The following is an 18,867-nucleotide window of genomic DNA, read 5'->3' as shown; positions in this document are numbered from 1 at the left end:
TGGGTAAAAAGTGAGCAAGATAAAGCTAAAAACATGTGGTTCAAAAAGAAATTAAAGAAAATATATTTTTCCTTTGAAGGTGTAGTTGTCTTTTATTTTAGATAACCGTAAGGTAATTCAGAGAGCAGCTCGTCCAACCCGTGCCCGTGGACGTATAACATTTAGTGAAGATGAAAGCGACGAGGATATTAAGACAAAAAAAGAAGTTAAGGAAAATGGTAAATGAGTATCACGTGACTATAAATAATTTCTTTTACTGGTTTGCATGACATTTTTGTTAGATGTTGAATATAATGACTATTTGTTTCTAATATACCAAAATACGTTGGAGGTGTCCTTTAACCCTATTGGTTTATTTTTTGTTTTACTGGCTTATTTATTTACTTATTTTCGCCAGCCAACCACTGTTGTTTGTCTCTGAAAAAAAGCCCTCCTTTTTAAAACTGAATTAACCATGGATTGGTGGTACATCTAAACAAACAAAGAAATACAGTAGAAATAGCCCGCCTTTTTAACACAGAATTAACCAATTATGGCTGACACATCTAAACAGACTACAGTTTCTGGACGCAAAGTTATGGAGTTAGAACTTCTAGGACTACCCTAAGCGAGTATTTGACACAGTGGATCTGTAATCGTTTATCTTATAGATATGGATTGGAGTCTTGGAGTCACCAAATTCTAGCTGGAGGGGTAGGGAGGGGTTCAGTAGTATGACTGCATGGAGTCTAGGGAGCTTACGGCTAGACAAATTCCCAAGTAAGAATCGGAGCTTCAGATTCCAGGTGAGGTGGAAAACGCCTATTCGTGGTGCAAAACTAGTAAAACGAGAAATTTCTGTAAAGACAAAATATTGTCTGATATGGCTGGTTCTTAGGTTAGATATAGTAATGCAGTAAAAGACGAATAATTTTAAGTCGCTGTTGTTTGAAAAAAAAAAACTCTTATCTGTGGTAGAGCTATGTAACGATAATAAGTAACAGGATGGTAATGTGAAGACACAATTTAAGAAAAAAGAATTTTGTGATTTGATGTCACTTTTCCTTTCTAAATTGGTATAACGCTAAGGAAATGGTATATTCTAGCAAAAAACAAAAATAAAAAGAGTTAAATGAAAAAATTGGTAAATAATACGATTTTCTACCTTTTTTTTTATTAAAAGTAATCGTCGTTTCCAAATATTGCAGTTCAGACCCCTGTTTTTCTATTATTGAATTACTTTCTAGTTTTGGAACCAATTACCAACCCTAAAACAGAAAGTATAAATTAAACTAAATACAAAACGGTAAAAATAAAAGACAAATCAAAAATCAGTTCCAGGAAAATAATTACAGTTGGTGAATTCTTAACTTACGAATTTTACTAAGATTATTATGGACTAAGCTTATTTACTGCTGTTGACTATATTTTGTAATTAGGTAGATCATAAAACTATTTATGTAATTTTGTAACTTCAGGGCTAAAGTGTGCTGCCGGGATACTAGCTGGGGGATTCAGTCCATCCCTTATTTCCAGCTCAAGCTATTCGAAAAGCTAATTTTTTTAAAACCTTACTTTTCAGATTCAGCAAATTTTTCAAATTATATGGTAGTATCATATATATGATAAATGTTTTAAATACGGTAGTATCATATACATGATAAATGTTTTAAATATGGTAAATACGTGGTAAAAATATGTGTTTGCTTTTTTTTTTACTATTGTTTGCTGGTTCCTTATAAGGCATAAACCATGACAAGCCGTATCTATAAGTGGAGCTACAGGGTGCCCCCCCCCCCGTAATTTTTGTCTGACTCGTTAAAATGTCACAAAAATGCGTATAATTGAATTTTTCGAAATCTCTTGCCATTTGAAGTTGATTCAGGTATGTTTACAATCTTGGGTAGCTTATTTGGTGCGTTCCCTTTTTTCTTACTTGTTCCTTCACTGCTAGCGGGATACTGGAACATCACAGACAGCTGTATAAAGGAGTATTAAAAAGAAAATATGTAATTTTTGAAGAAAAATGCATCTTCCTATACATGGTGATGCCTTATTTGAGTGATTCTGCTGCCGAATTCCCTGGGATCCGTTGTTTACTTAAAAAAAAAATCAACTGAAAGTAGGAGCAACAGTGAAACTGAAAGTGAACAGGAATGATTCCATATATGCTGGGGGATGCCCCATCTTCAATATCTCTAATAGTTTTGTTACTTATAAGAAAAGTTTCATAGTCTTATTACATGGCCCTTATGTTTCAAGAGTCGCTGTTAAAGAATTGGGTCAAAAAGTAAAACTTCAGCGCAAAGAGTCAAGTATTGAGAAATATATCCGGAGTAATTTCTGTACGTTTTAGGTTTTAATATTGCACCTTAATTTCAGTCGAAAATCTTTTTTTTTTTTTTTATCTATTATCTGATTGTATTTCAAATAATGCCTGAAAATTTGGCTCCCCCTCCATGGAAATTTCCTTCCCCCCTAGGGAACTCTCTCCATGAACAGTCCCTCTCACGTAAAATATCGCCACCCAAAAAAATTCTCCGGGCAATTCCAACTTCGATGAACATTCCCACCCCAAATTTTCTTGCGGACGATTTCGCCTGAAAAATTCTTCTTAGCATACAATCATCTGTAAAAATGCTTTCCTGACAAAATCCCCACAACTTCATGGGGTATTTTGTCTGGAAATCCTTGAAGTGGGGGGAGGTACTCTAAAATCTACTGGGGAGCAGTTGAAAATTGGTATCTTTTAAAAGAAATAGGTTCCATCAGAGATTGTGTTCTTATCCAGAGAATGTGTCTGTTTTGGTTAATTACTAATTTTTCTTGTGGAGATACAGGAAAAAACTGCGTTTTTGTAAAATCTATAGACATTTTACTTCAAATCCTTGAATAAAATTGTCCAAACATATTTCTGAAATCCAGTATGTAATTGTTGCCGCCAATTGACGCTCAAAATTGAGCATATGACTTTTAGCTTTTTAATAGTTATTTCCTGGATTTTGAAATCCAGTATGTAATTGTTGCCGCCAATTCGCGCTCAAAGTTGAGCATGTGACTTTTAGCTTTTTAATAGTTATTTATTTAATATTTTTCTGGTATGGAATTTATTCCATTTTAGCATGAAAATAGGGCAAATAATAAACGTTTTATTTGTATTTTTGTTCACACTAGATTAGTTTTAAATCTCTTGTCGTATATCTAGCAAACGTGCAAATTAAAGATAATTTGCATTGTATTTGTTTAATAAAAATCCTCTTTAAACGACTGCAAAAAACTAGTTAATAATTATTGCATGGATACAATTGTTAAATACTTCCTTGCGGTGGTCGGAGTTAAACCTGAATCCTGTCGGATTAAACGTGCGGTCTAATCCACTGCGCCGTCGCGAAGATATAGGTTTAAAAGTGCTGTATTAAACGGTATTTTTACGTATTTTACTATGTATTATTATTGTACATTATACATTGTGTATGTTGTGTATTTTACTATGTATGGTGTATTTGACCGTCCTGACTTAGTTTCATTTATTGAATACATGCTTTTTATGTGTAAGGTTTTAATAACCCTTTTTTATATGGATTATTTGCCATTTATGCCCCCCCCCCTTCCTCACCCTACCATCGAATTTGCCGTATGTATAATAAATTAGTCTATGTAAATATATGATATATGATACATTTTGTGTCAAGTTCATCAAGAAGAGATCCAAATTCTGGTACCAATGTGGAATAATTACGTCAAGCCCCACTCTGGGGTGGTTTCTCAGTGCTTTTGGTATGCCAAAATGACAGTACGGTATTCAACCATACTGTCAAAAATATATAAGTACAACAAGTGGAGAAATTGTCAAATGATTATTGGAAGGGCCTGTAGGTAGACCCCAAAAACGAAAATTTGCTATTGTTACAAATGATGTTTTGTCGGAACCACACATCAAAGGTGATAGCATCAAGAGAACGGAACGAACAAATTAAATCAACATTGGGGGAAAAACAAACAACTGGACCATCATGTAAGACTAGACTAGTAAGGGCAACTAAAGCAAAGGGCATGGACAAATTGTCTGAAGTAATCAAAATCAAAAGTGAAGAAGAAAGAAAATTTGGCTAGAAGACTTCGCAATAACGAGCATCATTAATTAATCTCAATTATTTAATTAATCGAGCATCATTAATTAATCTGAATTTAATGAAGCATTAGCTTCAGTCAACAAAGAAGTTAGTAAAATAAATGCTAAAATTGTCGATCGCCTCCCAGAAGAATACAAATTGTTTAAAAGCTACGATTCTAAAAGATAAAGAAAAAGGAGGAATTGAATATACTTCGGAATTCCTCAATTCAATTTAAACTGCAGATTTACCACCGCATAACTTAAAAATAAAGAAAATACAATTGTTATGCTTTTGCGTAACTCAGATATTTCAGAAATGATGTGTAATGGGACCCTCCGTATTGTTACTGAATTTTGTAACAGCATAATTAAAGCGGTTCAGACTGGCCCCAGGAATACACAATAGGGGAAGTTACGAAGTTGCTAGGTCGGTTGGATACGCTGAGTCGTGGTTTTCTGCCAGGCCACGCGTATCATAAGATTTTTGTAAATAAATTCTATAATTTTCTATATCCTAGACATAATTTCTTCTTTAGGTGTTTTTTTCTCAATTGGAGAAATCCTTCCCGTGACATAAACCGATTGCATATGACTGTCTAGAGTTGTTTTATTGCATGCTAATAACTAACCCTTCTGTCTATTTTTATAACAAACGTTTTATTTAGATGTCAATAAGCGGCATACACAATTGTTTTTATTATAAACTTTATTTTCCAAGCATCCTTGTAATTTATTAAAGGAGGCAAAACATCTTTTTGAAACCTATGTTAACATCATGCGAAGCAAATTATATGGAGGAAATAGCAGTTGGACAGTCGATCCTTATGACAACTTTTCCTGCTCTGAGCGGGGGGGGGGATAGTACATCTCTCGATTGAAACCATTTAAGTATTTGTATGGTATTCTGTATCACTAGTGTTTCATGTTTGCTATACTCACTGGATGCTATTTCAGGTAAAGACCTAAGTAGTTCGTCAAGTTCGCCACCCCCTAGGAAGAAGACGACACGACTCTCAAGAAAATAGTCTATTTTCATTGATTTTTATTCATTTTTATTTTTTTATTCATTTTATTCATTTTTATTTTATTGCAAGTGTTATAACTTAGTTCCTGAAACCAAGTTCATTTGAAAATAGAGTTTTGGTTGAAGTTTACTCTTTTTTTTATTTTGCTTACGTATCTCTAAGTAACTGAAAGAAATAAATAAACGCCTTGTTTGATAATGTAAATGTTTTAATACTAGCACAGCCTTTTTTCTAATTCATTAAAGCTAGAAAATGCATTAAGCAATTTTTCCAATCCCCTGTAGCCTATATTTAGGGTTATGTGTCTCCATAGTCTACCCTTAAATTGCAGAAATTTAGAACTTAGATATGTGTATATGTGGAAAATTATTGATGAATCTCTTAGTGTAATATAACATACTACTTTTTAAACAGTTGATGGCCGTATGGTTGATGGCCGTTTTCTGCAAGTACATAAATTGGCAGACATTATAAGTTCACTTTCTTCTGTTGAGCTCCCGTGCTGTACCCCTCCCCTTTCTAACCAAAGACAGGCAAGACCAATCATTTTAAGGTTTGAAAACTGAGAATATAATACATGTTGAATAGTTTCGTCCGGTGTTGCACCTCAATTTGGATGAAATCTGTCATCCAGGAGACGTTTTCTTGGAACTTTCTTCCAAGATTTGATTTCTTCCAAAGGAAGATTCAATCGTAATTGATAACCTTGTGATGGGGACATTTAAAGTTAATATTAAAATCAGACAATTAAAAGCACCTTGGGGAGCATTCTAGGTATAAATAAAAAAAAGGGATAATTTTGGATTTTTCAAACAAATTTTATTGTTTAGTGAAAAAAGGTTTTATGGTGAGAGGAAATGTTCGAAAAATAGAGTTTTTTTTATGGACCCACAAAATAAAGAGTTTTGGGAACTTGAACAGCATTGGGTTTTTATTCTAATCAAAGAAATTCTGATAGCTCACAATCTTTTTATAGCCAAGATTATGTTTTACTTCCCAAAATAAACTCTAGATAGCTTACATGTACTGGATGTACAAATAGCGCTATGCATTCCCCCTCTTATTGGCTTCTGTGATGGACTCACTCCACCAAAAGGTAACATAGCATATAAAAATATGTTCTTTTTCTCTTTAGTAGCCTCTAAAAAGAAAAAAGAAGATTTTCTAACGAACAATCGGTAAAATTGGGAGGGGTGATTTTTTTTCTAGTTGAGATAAAAAAAAAGAACTGTTTTCCAAAAAGTAAGGTTTTCAAAGAAAGGTAAAGAGCTCCACTAAGCCAAAAATGAGCAGCAATAACAAATACTTAATCTGCACTTAACTGAAAAAAATATATTTTGAATGTTTTCGCTTTTTTTTACTTTAATATATAAAAATTATTAAAACCTTAAGGAATAAATATCAGTATATGAATATTAAACTGACAATACTCGGTCATTTTTGACCGTGTATTGACCCGTGCCTGAAAAGCCATGGGTGTTGTCAGGCCTACTCAAGTTAATTTTTGTTCGTTGTGAGTTTGACTCGGTTACTTATTTTAATACCTGTTTTGAGTTTCATTATTTATTGATGGTGATTTTTGGTAGTTCTACGCTTGGAAGGTTATTTGACCTTACTTCTGCTTATTTTTGGCTTAGTGGAGCTCTTTACTTTTCTTTGAAAAACTTGTTTTGTAGAAAGTTTTTTAAATTAATTTTTATTCGTTTTTTATTAACTTAGTCTCTTTCGTAAAAAAAAAATATTTCCCTTTCGTTTTTCTCGTACTTTGTTTTAGTTTAGTTCAGCATCCACCTAAATATTCCTTAAAAGCTTCACCTCTACTCTTAGCTTGCGTAATAGCAATAGTTGTATTAGTGTATTAGTATTAGCAGCAGTGTGTGCATAGCATCTGGAAAGTTCCAACTTGAAACAATCAACTGTTCCTGAATATTTCCTCATATTGCGTTTTGAGAATCTCTGCAGCCATATTGTGTTACGATTTAGTTCCATACAGTTTCAATATATCCAAATTGTTCGCCTTAATACCATTAGATTTAATAGCAGCAGTAGTAGTAGTAGTAGTAGTAGCCTTTGCTTTAGTGGAAGCAGAAGTATGAGTATAATCAGTAACATCAGGATTTTAATTTTTTTTTTTTTTTGTTATTTCAACATCCGCTGCAGCAAGCCCTGTTTGTTTCAATTTCAGACACCAGACTGCTTATCAGATATTGCTGTGGCGCCCTTTTGACAACTTGCATACAGACGGTGTTTTGTGACTAAGTTCACCCCACCCCCTCATAATTACTTGAAAATTCCAACTTCATGCCTTTAGTAATAGTTGTAATAATAATAGCGGTAGCACTAGTAGCAGCAGTAGTATTAACGTATTGCCCTTTGGTCAGCAGAACATCCCTCTAATTAAGTTTTGATGTTTCAACATAATACAATTAGCCATTGCTGAATGTCCTTTTGATAGCCTGTATGTTCATATACTTCTTGAAATGTTCATCTTAATGCTCTTAGCCTTACAAGTAGTTGCAAAAGAAGTAGTAGTAGTAGTAGTAGTAGAGGCAGTGAATGAAGCAGCGATAGTAGTATTAGTAGTAGCCTGCACATATTGCCTTTTGGTCATATGATCCTCTCCTTTCAGTATTCTCTGAAAGTTCCAATTTAATACCCAAACTACTTCACATGCACATATCGTGTTATAATTTAGTTCAAGTTCCCCCTCAATATTCTAAATAGAGTAGTGCGGTAGTAGTCTTGGCAGCAGTAGTAGCATAGTAGTTATAATAGCACCGGTAGCGGCAAATATTGCTTTTTGGGTCGTCTCCCTTATCATTTCCTGGAAGTTCCAAATTAGTATACTCAGTCATTTCTGGGTTATGCCCTTTTGACAATCCGTATACACATAACATGTGTTGATTTTGTTGAATACTTGCCTTAACATTCTCTTAAAGGCTTGCCTGAATGTTCTTCGTCTTTTTGGAAAGTAAAAGTCAAACATGCATACCTTTCTCAATACCACATGCTATATGTAAACGTGAACGGATTGCCTAACTTACAGCCCTTGCCCTGAGGACTGTGGGGAATGATGAACAAAGTAACTCTCTTAAGTTTTTGATCGGATGTGTTTTGGGGAATGATTGGCTTGGGGGAGAGGCTTGTTTTCCTCCATTCACTTTTGACTCTTAAAAAAGAACTAGAAATTCTGACTTTTAATCGAATGAGCCCCATCCGATCCAAAGTATACAACCACCCGTTCCCTAAGAAGCTTATATGCCCCGGGCTGTAACTTACAACCCTTGTCCCTGGGGTATGGGGGAGGGGGTGTTTCCACTCTGAAGACATTGATATTTGCTATTGTGACTATTAGGAACAAAATGGCAATCTCACAATGTCGATCGGGTGTGTTTGAGGAAAAGAAGATATCAGGGAGGGGGAAGGGGACTTCCCTTCTTAAAAGGGAACTAGAACTATACATTTTCAATCAAATAAGCCTCATCTAAAGTTCACCTGACCATCTATTCCATAAAATTTTATGTGCCCACTGGGCATGACTGACAACCCTCGCTCCAAGACTCTAGGAGGTTGTGCTAATCCCAAAGGCCTTGCTATGGGATCGTTGGACTTAAGAAATGGCTATCTCAAAAATTTCTATTGGATGCATTTAGTGAAAATTCGACATGGGTAGGGGGGGTCGTTCCCCTACAATCACTTTGAATCTAAAAAATGATACTAAAACTTCTGATTTTCAATCCAATGAGTTCCTTTCGAAGTTTGTACGACCACCATTTCCATAAAAATCTTGTAAGCCCCGGGGCATAAACTACCCTTGCCCAGAGGGTTGAGTGGGGTGTCATTTTCAAAGACATATTTATTGTACCTTTTGACTACGCTGAACAAAATAGGTATCTCGAAATTGTGATTGGATGTGTTTGGGAAATGATGGCTGTAGGGGCAGGGGTTAGTTGCCCTCCAATCACTTTCGATATTTAAAAGGGGCACTATACGTTATAATTTCCAATCTAATGAGGCTTTTTCGAAGTTTCTACGGCAACTTCTTCAATATGAATTTTCCTTGTCTAAAATTCAGAAAAGAAAGTTTTTTTAAAGAAAAGTAAAGGCTATATTAAACTTAATATCAGCATTAATAAAAATAAAAAATATAATAATTGAAACTCAAAACGACCAGAAATTACTTTTAAAGAACCAATGAAACCCCAAACAATCAGAAATTAAATAAACAATCATAGGGAATAAACATACAATAGCTACTAATATAAATGAAGAAAAACATCTTAGAATAAGTAAATTTTAACTTGAATATGGAAGTCTAGCTTGAAACGAATAAAAATATTTTATCATAGAAGTATGAATGAAACCCAAGACGATCAGAAATTTTAAAAATGATCATAGCAAACAAAAATACAACAGGTACTTATTAATGTAATTATATATCAAATTTTAATTTATTTTTCCGATACTTTTTTTTTACCTTTATTAGTTCTTTCTAAAACTGTTCCATTCACAAATAGTTCTTGTCCCATATAATATCGATGTTTTTTCTCAAGTTTTGCTGTGTGTTAAACGAGTTATTGTTTATTTGCAAATTGTTGACTGGACAACTTGATTCACTTCCATCACTGTTATATTTTTATGGGGAGGCAATTTTGCTAAGTCTTAAATACGTGTTATGTTGATGTCCTTATATTAAGCATGAAGTCTAAATTTTTAAAGGGTAATTCTCTTACTTAATGCTAAATCTGAGTCAAATTTAGGATTTTTATTTTTGTGCTCTACAGACATATCGAGATTTAAACTTCTGAATTGAATATCTGAAAATATCAAGATTAAAAAAATAATTAGAAAGCTCCACAGCTTGAAACCCTGAGAATTTAAATCACCAATCTCTACCTATCAAATACAAAAATAATAAACATATAAATATTTTGTTTTTTAAGGAGTATTTTGACTCATATACATAGTTTGAGGCACCTACCTACATGCATTTTTAATAAAGTTCCTATTTTTCTGACGATTTTGGTCTTATTCGAATATTTTACGGTAAATAGAAGAGGAAATACTAACGAAGAGCTCTAAATTGACAGGACTGGCCATGATAAACATTCACCGAATTATTGAGGTAGACATTGACCGTGTAATAAGTAGATATGGCGGGAGTGGAAACAGCGAAATAGACTTTTTCCTATAAAATTGTGAATTATGTAATTTAAGCGAAATATATTAAACTTTAAAAAGCGGAAAAGATGCGCTGCGTTTTTATGAAAAGTAAAATTTTGGTTAGTAAATTTTTGAGATTTGTTGACGTTCATACTGTTTGTAAAACATCTATTTAAAAAAGTGATTAGTTAATGCTTTATTGCCTATACTTAAAACCCTAGTTTTAAATGTCTTCTATGTATTTCTATCTCTTTGTTCTGTTTTTCCTGTAACACCCCTAAACAAACTAGTATTTAATGTTTAATGTATCTTTTACGAATATACAAGTTGTGTCTTTATGCTTATTTCCCACAAATTTTCACAAAGAGTGCCTGACCCAAAAAAACGTTTTTTTTTTCGTTTTTTTTTTTACAATAAAAAGCTTAACTCATCCGCTATAGTTGTCCGAAGTACAAAGGCAAAACACTATGCAGAAAATATTAAATACCATTTTTTTCATAGATGGTGAACAGCTTTTTATTTTTTTATAGTGGGTGGTTTTTATAAATTACTATTTTTTGTGCCAATATTTTATACCATTTTAATTTCAACATATTTATTAGAACTTAAGCCCTCGCCAGGTTTTAGATTAAATTAACTTCCATTTCCACTACATACATATGACAAATAATTGTCAAGATTTCCTTTTAATTGCGGGTATGTCTTAGTTCTCAAGTTTATTGAAGCAACCTATTATGCACCCTCCCCTAATTAAATCCTGAATCCGCCCCTGCCTCCACGAGTGAATGCTTTGACAGGGACCGATAAGGATGCTCATGATTCGTTTTCGTAAAATTTATCCAAATCCTGAATAAAGTAGGAGCTGTTATTGAGCATACAGCCTCTGGAGGTAAGAAGTCAAATAGTTCTTATCAGTAGCTTGATCAATGCAGTCTTGGTTAATTTTTGACTGTAATAAAACACTGTACCATATGTTAGCAAAATTTTTATTATATATATACTATTAAATTCACTTCCTCGGTCTATCTCGGCGTTATTGTACATGTCATGCTCAAATATCAACTCTAGAGCAATTTAAACTTCCCAACCATGCCCAGTTTCAATGCAATGGCGTAGAATTAGCGAGAAAAGACACTAACTGCAAATATAATATATTTATATTCTCTTTGTTATGTCTCGGATACACTAGTTCGTTAATAATGGTAGACATAGACATCTTTTATTTTTCATCCAAAACATATAAATTAAACAAAGATTTTACAATTAACGGCCACTGGGCTGATAGAAAAATTAGATCACAATTTTTTTTATAAAGTATACTGCTTAATCTGGAAATGTTGGAACGGCAGCCCCGCATAAAGCTTAATTACGGCCTGGGCATCCACTTGTGAAAATATTGTAAATTTGGCGTGGATTACATGTAAAGTATGCTGTTTTCCCTTGCTTACATAAGAAAGATCTCTTTTCATCAATTCATCAAATATGTGAATATGATTTCTAGATTCAGTTTCTGCAAGAAAATCTCGACAGAATTGATTATTTCCATGTATTTTCATCAAGCTGTAAAATTTTTTCGATACAAATAATAACAAAACTAGGTATACGTACAGAAGTTACGAACTGAGGCTATCATGTATTTAAAAATACGCGACAACTTAAAACTTGTAAATTTAGCAAGCCAGTTGCCTCAAATGTTTTTTTGCCTGTGCCTAATTAATGACCAAAGTCATTATTTTTATTATTGATAAACCAAGTATAAGGTAAGCAAGCAGTTATTTCTAATTTTTTTTTCTTGTAAATAATAAAAGCTATTGTTTGATATAGCTACAGATTATTAATTATTTTTATGTCTTTTTACGCCACGGAAATCTTTTTTTAGAATTTTCATTCTTAAAAGTTTTCAGGAACGCCAAATAGTGGGAGTTTGAGTAGTTGTCCTCTCTAAACACCAAAAATACCTTCATTATCTTCAGCATTTTTAAATATACAAAATCTTTGCAGGTCATACATTTTTGTAAATTAGGACCACTGTAAATTAGCATCACAGTTCAAATTAACAGAATTTCATAGTGGTGTCAAGTCAAGGAAACTTAAAGTGTTGGCAAACTTCATTTAATACATCAGCGGTAAAAAATTATTATTTTTTCAATGAAAACACTCCAAAGCAAACATTTTCTTTAAAACTTTTGTTGATCCCTCAATACTTATGCTAGATCCAGTAATGAGAAAGCAATTTCCAAATATTTTGGATAGAGCTTGGAATTGAATAAGGCTATTGAAAAACTTTATGATAGAAGTAAAATAAATCTGTTACACCACTGTTTGTCAACATTAACACATTAATATAAAAAGTTAAAGTAGTCATTAAAAAAAAAAGCTTGGAGCTGGGGAAGGATTGTTCCAGGTACTTTGTTTGAAAATATTTTTTCAGAACTCAGAGGAATTTTTACATAGAAAAGAAACAAAACGACGAAATAACAGCTATTTTCAAAATTTAGGGAGGGCAACTGTACCCCCTGTTGATTAGTGCCCTTGAGTTGAACATGATAAGAAAATAAATCAATCGCATTGATTATAGCTTTAAAAATAATTGAAATCGGTGCTTTAGAAGCACTAAAGCTCGTTGTCTATTGAAGCTGCTAAGTTATGAATTTAATGATTTTCTCGCTGAATAAGGAATTTTTTTTCATGAATCTAGTGTTTTTTTTCTAGCTTTGTGTTCTAGCAATTTTTCTTAGTTGACGGCAATCTTACTTTAGAAGAAATCCAGGAATTGGCCCCATTGTAAGCAGGAAAAGCAAAAATAAGAAACTGGCCCCATTGTAAGTTAATTGCCTATTGTTTAGAATCTAGACTTTGTCACAATTCAAAAGCCCTTTCTTTCACTGTATAGGAAAAATGTGTTCTGTTAAGACCCAAGCTCAGAGCTGTCTGAAGAGGGGAGGGGAGGTAGTTAAAATGATATCAAACCATTACAAATCAACTTCCCAAATCAGAGGCCTATATTCAAGAGGTAAAGGAAATCCTATAACTAAATAGTTAATAAGTATGGTAAAATTCTAGTTAATTGAATTCTTGCTAATCTTGGAAAGGGTAAAGGGTTGCTTGGAAAGGGCTAAACCCTTTCCAAGATAGCAAAAAGTCAATTAACTTGAATTTTACCTAGATCTTCTGCTTGAATGAGGTACAACAAAATTGTTTTCAGCTTCACAACTTTGCTCAATCCTAATATATAACGTTTTAAAGATATGTAAATAGTCTACATTTCCTAAATTTTGAAAAAAAATTGATATGGCTTAGAATTGTGCTCAAATAACTGGAATTGCATTTTCAGAACTAAAGGCAGAGAAAAGGCAACTGGTAACTGAAAATTCAGGTAAAACGTTATTCTGTCAAAATTTTGATAGGTATAGACCTGTCATGTAGGCAAATTTTAGGGCCCCCTAGAGAGAGAGAAGGATTAGAGGTGGGTACTTCAAAATACCTTCCTGAAACATATTTTAGCCTTTAGACCTATCCCTGAAAGTTTCATTTTCATAGCCTAACCCCTTTCCAAGATAGCCAAAAGTCAATCAACTAGAATTTCATAACTGAAAATTAAGGTAAAATGTTGTTTTGTCAAAATTTCAATAGGTATGGACCTGTCATATAGGCTAATTTCAGGGCCCTCTAGTGGGAAAAGCAGTAGAGGTGGGTACTTTAAAATACCTTCCCAGAATATACTACAGCCTGTTTCATTTTCCTAACCTAACCCCTTTCTGAGATAGCAAGAAGTCACTCAGCTAAAATTTTACCATAAGTATTTTAGTACTGCCAATTTGGATAGTATTTGACAACACTTTTTCATTATGAATTTGTTTTTTGACCCTTCAAAACCATTTGGATTTATGTCCAAATGCAAAAGAATTTCTAATTGGCTGGGTATTGAACATTATTTAAAGATAGTTTATGAAAAATCATAACAAAAGAAACTATAATAATGTTTTGGCCATGAAATTAGCATTTAGGCTATCACATAATTGGCAATTATCATAAAGAGCATAAAAAGGGCATCAAGTGGTATGTTCACATTATTGGTAAGTCAATAATATGGACAGTTGTACATTTACCTGGCTTTGTTCTAGGCTAAATTAACAGCAGGAGGTATCAACCAAGATTGAGTAGATTGGCTAATGGATATCCTAGCTGGTAGATCTCACACTGTATAATGCAGGGCTTTCACAGCATCAATAAAGTTAATAAAGTTTTTCATAAAATTGCAAGCTATAAAGTTTGTCCTACTCACACAAGAGTTTCACCTTTTTGACTTTACAATGATTTTTATTGCAAATAATCATAGGTGCCCTTAAGGGAGGCTTCCAGCCCCCCCCCCTGGCTGAACACTGCTGCTATATATTTTTATTGAAAACAACTTTTTCCACAGAAGTTTTTCAAAGAAAAGTAAAGAGCTGCAATAAGCTAAAAAGGGCAGAAATAATGTCAAACAATCCTCAAAGAGTGAAAGTAGCACAAATCACTATCAATAAATAAATAAAGCTCAAAACAAACAGAAATTAGAAGAAATAGCCAAGTCAAACTCAAAACAAGGAAAAATTAACATTAGTATGGCTGACAACCCCCATGCCTTCTAAGACCAGAACATAATCAAGGCTTTACTGGAAAAAAAAATGACAGTGGATTATCAGTTTATTATACATATCCTGATATTTATTCCTTGAAATCTTAACGTTTTTTTATTTATTTAAGTAAAAAAGTGAAAACATTCAAAATATATTTTGTTTTCAGTAAAGCACAAATTATCACCTTAATCCATTTGAGAGCTTTAAGGTCTCCTAGACCTGGTGTGTTCTTGAGTCAATGACTCCCAGTCAAGCCTACACAACTTCATCTCCCACTCCTTGTCAAGTTGATGTCTAAAATACTAGATAGAAAGAGGGGGACAATAGAGTCCTTCAATTCATTTCACTGATTAGTGACTCTTCTTGAAAAACACATTTGACAGATTTTATTTTTTTTAATAGTGTTTATTAATAAATAAACTTAATTTAATAGAGTTTAATTTTGGTAGCTTCTTTGAATCTCCTCTTGTGAGAATGGGGGTGGATGGCTGTGGGCTGGTTTTTGGTCTATCAACTGGTAGTGGTTGTACTACTAAGTGTCTAATATTGCTTGTGTTTGCACTTGTTATGCTGTACAGCTCTGCAAGTTGTCTTTTGATGAGCAGGTAATCATTTAGTACTCCTGGTTGCTGGGGTATACCATATGCAACCACATTAAGTTTTCTCCCCTCTCTATTGTTCTCCTGTCTGAACAGTCTTTGGACTTCATCCTCAATTACCTTAAATTGCAGCTTGGAGCAATATAAGGATTTTTCTTGTAGAAACTTCAGAGTTGATAACACATGACACATAGTTGAATACATACACTTGACTAGTGGTTTGATGTTGCTGATTTGAGTGCTTCCCAGTTATACTTCCATTCTTTTTTTGACCATTTGTTGTCAAGATGGTTCTTAAAGCTGTCTGTGGTTTGGGCAGCAATGGTATCTGGCAGTAATTTGTTCTAGAGGTTAGCAACATGGTTAGTAAGAAAATGGGCGTGTTGCTGCTTTGAGGAGAAATGCCTGGATAACTTCAAGTTATGTCCCCTTGTACAAGAATCCTGAGACGCCAGAGGAAGAAGACCAGGAACTGCCTTTGAATTAATAAGTTTATGAACCAGAATGGCATCACCCCATCTTCTTCTATAAACCAGAGTGGGGAGTTTCAGCTTGCATAGCCTTGTAGGGTAGGGGAGCTCATGCAGTCCACTCACCATCAAAGTAGCTTTTCTCTGGACATCTTCAAGAATTTTAGCATCTTTTTTGAAAAAGGGGGATGCAAGGACCATGTCTGTCTCAAAGCCATGGCTGAACAAGTCCTTTATACAAAAGGCTCAGAATTTTAGGAGAATGGGAGGAAATTGATCTTTTTATGAGCCCTAGTGATGAGCTAGCTGATGCTGCTGCCTTCTTTGCATGAGTGCTAAATTTAAGATCATTGTCAACAATTACTCCTAGGTCACGTTCTACCAACACTGGAGAAAGAAGCTGACCATAAAGAGAGCAAGTTGTATTGATATTCTTGTGCTCAAAGTGTAAAACATGACATTTTGACACATTGAAAGTGATTAGCCAAGATTTTTCCCACATGCTAAGGAGATCAAGGTCATTTTGAAGTTGGGAAGTGCTCAAGAGTACTAGCTGGACCAATTACCTTGGAATCATCAGCATATAACATCATCCTGCTTTTAAGCGCTAGAGGAGCATCATTTATGAAAATACTAGCTGTTGGGGTGGCGCTTTGCACCACCCCAATACCTAGTTGGTGGGGCACTTCGCCCCCCCCCCGCGCGTGGAAGTCGTTACGCGCCATTGTAGTTGTGTCCCACCTGTGAATATATATATATATATATATATATATATATATATATATATATATATATATATATATATATATATATATATATATATATATATATATATATATATATATGTTGCATATAAATAGATTGTCAGGTTTACTGACTCTTGAACATGCAACATATAATTGTCCATGGAAAAACAATCTGTATTCAGATCTATACCTCATTATTCTAATGATGTTTCCCAGTCATCATTTATATTCCCTGTGTCCCGGTCATCATTTGTGTCCTGGTGTCCCAGTTTGTAATTTCTCTTTGAGTGTCCTGGTCGTCATTTATATTCCTGGTGTCCTGGTCATCATTTGTGTCCTGGTGTCCCAGTCTGTAATTTCTATTCAAACAATCCCTGTGTCCTGGTTGTCATTTATATATCCCACCTGTGCCCCCAGCGTCCCCGTTGTAGTTGTGTCCCTGTGTCCCAGTCGTCATTTATATTCCCTGTGTCCCAGTTGTGATTTGTGTCTGGGTGTCCCAGTCTGTAATTTCTCTTTGAGGTTCCCAGTCGTCATTTATATTCCCTGTGTCCCGGTCATCATTTGTGTCCCAGTATGTAATTTCATCAGTTGACAAACATGACGTCAGTTGACAAACAACTTCACTACACATACAGCTCAATCCTTATAATGACGTCAGTCAACAAACATAACGTCAGTCAACACACAAACATGACGTCACTTGACACACACACACACACAGACAACTTATTTTTATATATATATAGATTGAACATGGTGGGGCCAAGAACACTACCATGTGGAGCCCCACTTATAACATTCTGAGAGGAGGATAGAATAGGATTGCCATCTGCATCAAACAGTCTTACATGCTGAACACAATTCCTCAAGAAATCCAGAATCCATTTAAGAATTTTTTCCTCCAAACCAATAGATTGTAGCTTAAGCTCAAGTCTCCTATGACAAACTTTGTTGAATGCTTTTGAAAAATCAAGGAGGATCATGTCAACAGGGATTCTCTACTCCAGTAGTTTTGTAATATAGTCATATGACTCAAGCAGATTAGTGTAAACTGATCTGTTGCATCGGAAACCATGTTGAGAGCTGTTAAGAAGATGATTCTAATCAAGATGCTCAATAACTGCTTTGTTGACAATACGTTCAAGAAGCTTAACAACAACAGAGGTAATACTAATAGGCTGGTAATTTTCCACAGAATCTTTTGTTCCCTTTTTGTGAATGCGGGTAATATATGCCACTTTCCACTCAGCAGGAAGCTTTGAGCTATCAAGAGATAGTCTAATGAGTTTTGAGAGTGGGTATACTATTTCCGTTCTGCACTCATGCAAGAGATGGGGGTGGAGGCCATCTGGCCCTGCAGATTTATTTACATCCAACAAAGCTAGCTGTTTCATAACAGACTCCTCAGTCAGCTCAAGAGGTGGCATTGGTTGAGTAACAATATATGAGGGGGGAGCCGGGAGCTTACTAGCAGTTTCTGATGTAAAAGCTGATGCAAATTGGTTATTTAGGATCTTGGCTTTAATAGCTGGGTCTGAAACTGTCTGACCATGATGAGCCAAATCAGGGACAGAGTGCCTATTTTGGCATTTAACAGAAGCATACTGCCAAAACAGCTTGGGATTATTTTTTACATTTTGCTGAGAGACACAGCAAGTCTCTCAGAGATACGCCTGTAATCAATAACTTTGTGTTGTTCAGGGAGAGGTTGAGTAGTAGACAAGCGCAATTCTGTGAGGATAGCAGCATGATCACTGTTACCAATAGGGGCAAGAAATTCATTTTTAGTCCACAAATGTGGATTATTAAGAATAACTAGGTCCAGTATGTTGGATGCTTGACCATCTCTCTACCGTGTAGGTTGCTCAACAGTTTGGAACAGCGAATGTTCAAACAGACAAGTAAGAAATGGAGATTCCTGTTCTTTGCCTGAAAAACCAGAACCATCAACCCAATCATAATTGGGAAAATTGAAGTCTCTAAGAATCACCCCATGTTGGTTGCAAGAGTCTTTGATAATATCAGAAATGATATTAGCAAGATACTGTTCTGATTCAAGGCAGGAGGGGGTATTAGGACTACAATAAACCACTCCGACCACCATTGTAGAATTACCACACTGCAGTCTAACCCAGATATTCTCAACCCA

At 34.5% G+C, this 18,867-nt stretch overlaps 2 protein-coding genes across 6 annotated transcripts in view; both read left to right on the top strand.

Moving 5' to 3' along the window:
- The window catches only part of LOC136026608 (condensin complex subunit 1-like), a 57,591-nt gene extending 52,275 nt beyond the window's left edge, over positions 1–5,316 (top strand). The window contains exons 10-11 of one of the 3 annotated variants that reach the window (XM_065703330.1): positions 102–218; positions 5,048–5,316. The gene's annotated coding sequence lies outside the window, so the exon portion shown is untranslated. Of the gene's footprint in view, positions 1–101; positions 260–5,047 lie in introns of all 3 variants that reach the window. The other 2 variants (XM_065703331.1, XM_065703332.1) reach the window with 2 other exon arrangements.
- A 6,952-nt stretch (positions 5,317–12,268) lies between these two features.
- Positions 12,269–18,867, top strand: part of LOC136026606 (PRA1 family protein 3-like) — a 42,604-nt gene continuing 36,005 nt past the window's right edge. Inside the window, exon 1 of one of the 3 annotated variants that reach the window (XM_065703328.1) lies at positions 12,269–12,407. The gene's annotated coding sequence lies outside the window, so the exon portion shown is untranslated. Of the gene's footprint in view, positions 12,408–12,607; positions 12,686–12,950; positions 13,104–18,867 lie in introns of those variants that run through there. The other 2 variants (XM_065703329.1, XM_065703327.1) reach the window with 2 other exon arrangements.

The sequence above is a fragment of the Artemia franciscana genome, chromosome 4 (assembly GCF_032884065.1).
Source record: "Artemia franciscana chromosome 4, ASM3288406v1, whole genome shotgun sequence".
Lineage (NCBI taxonomy): Eukaryota > Metazoa > Arthropoda > Branchiopoda > Anostraca > Artemiidae > Artemia > Artemia franciscana.
This window is presented reverse-complemented; position numbering and strand designations above follow the sequence as displayed.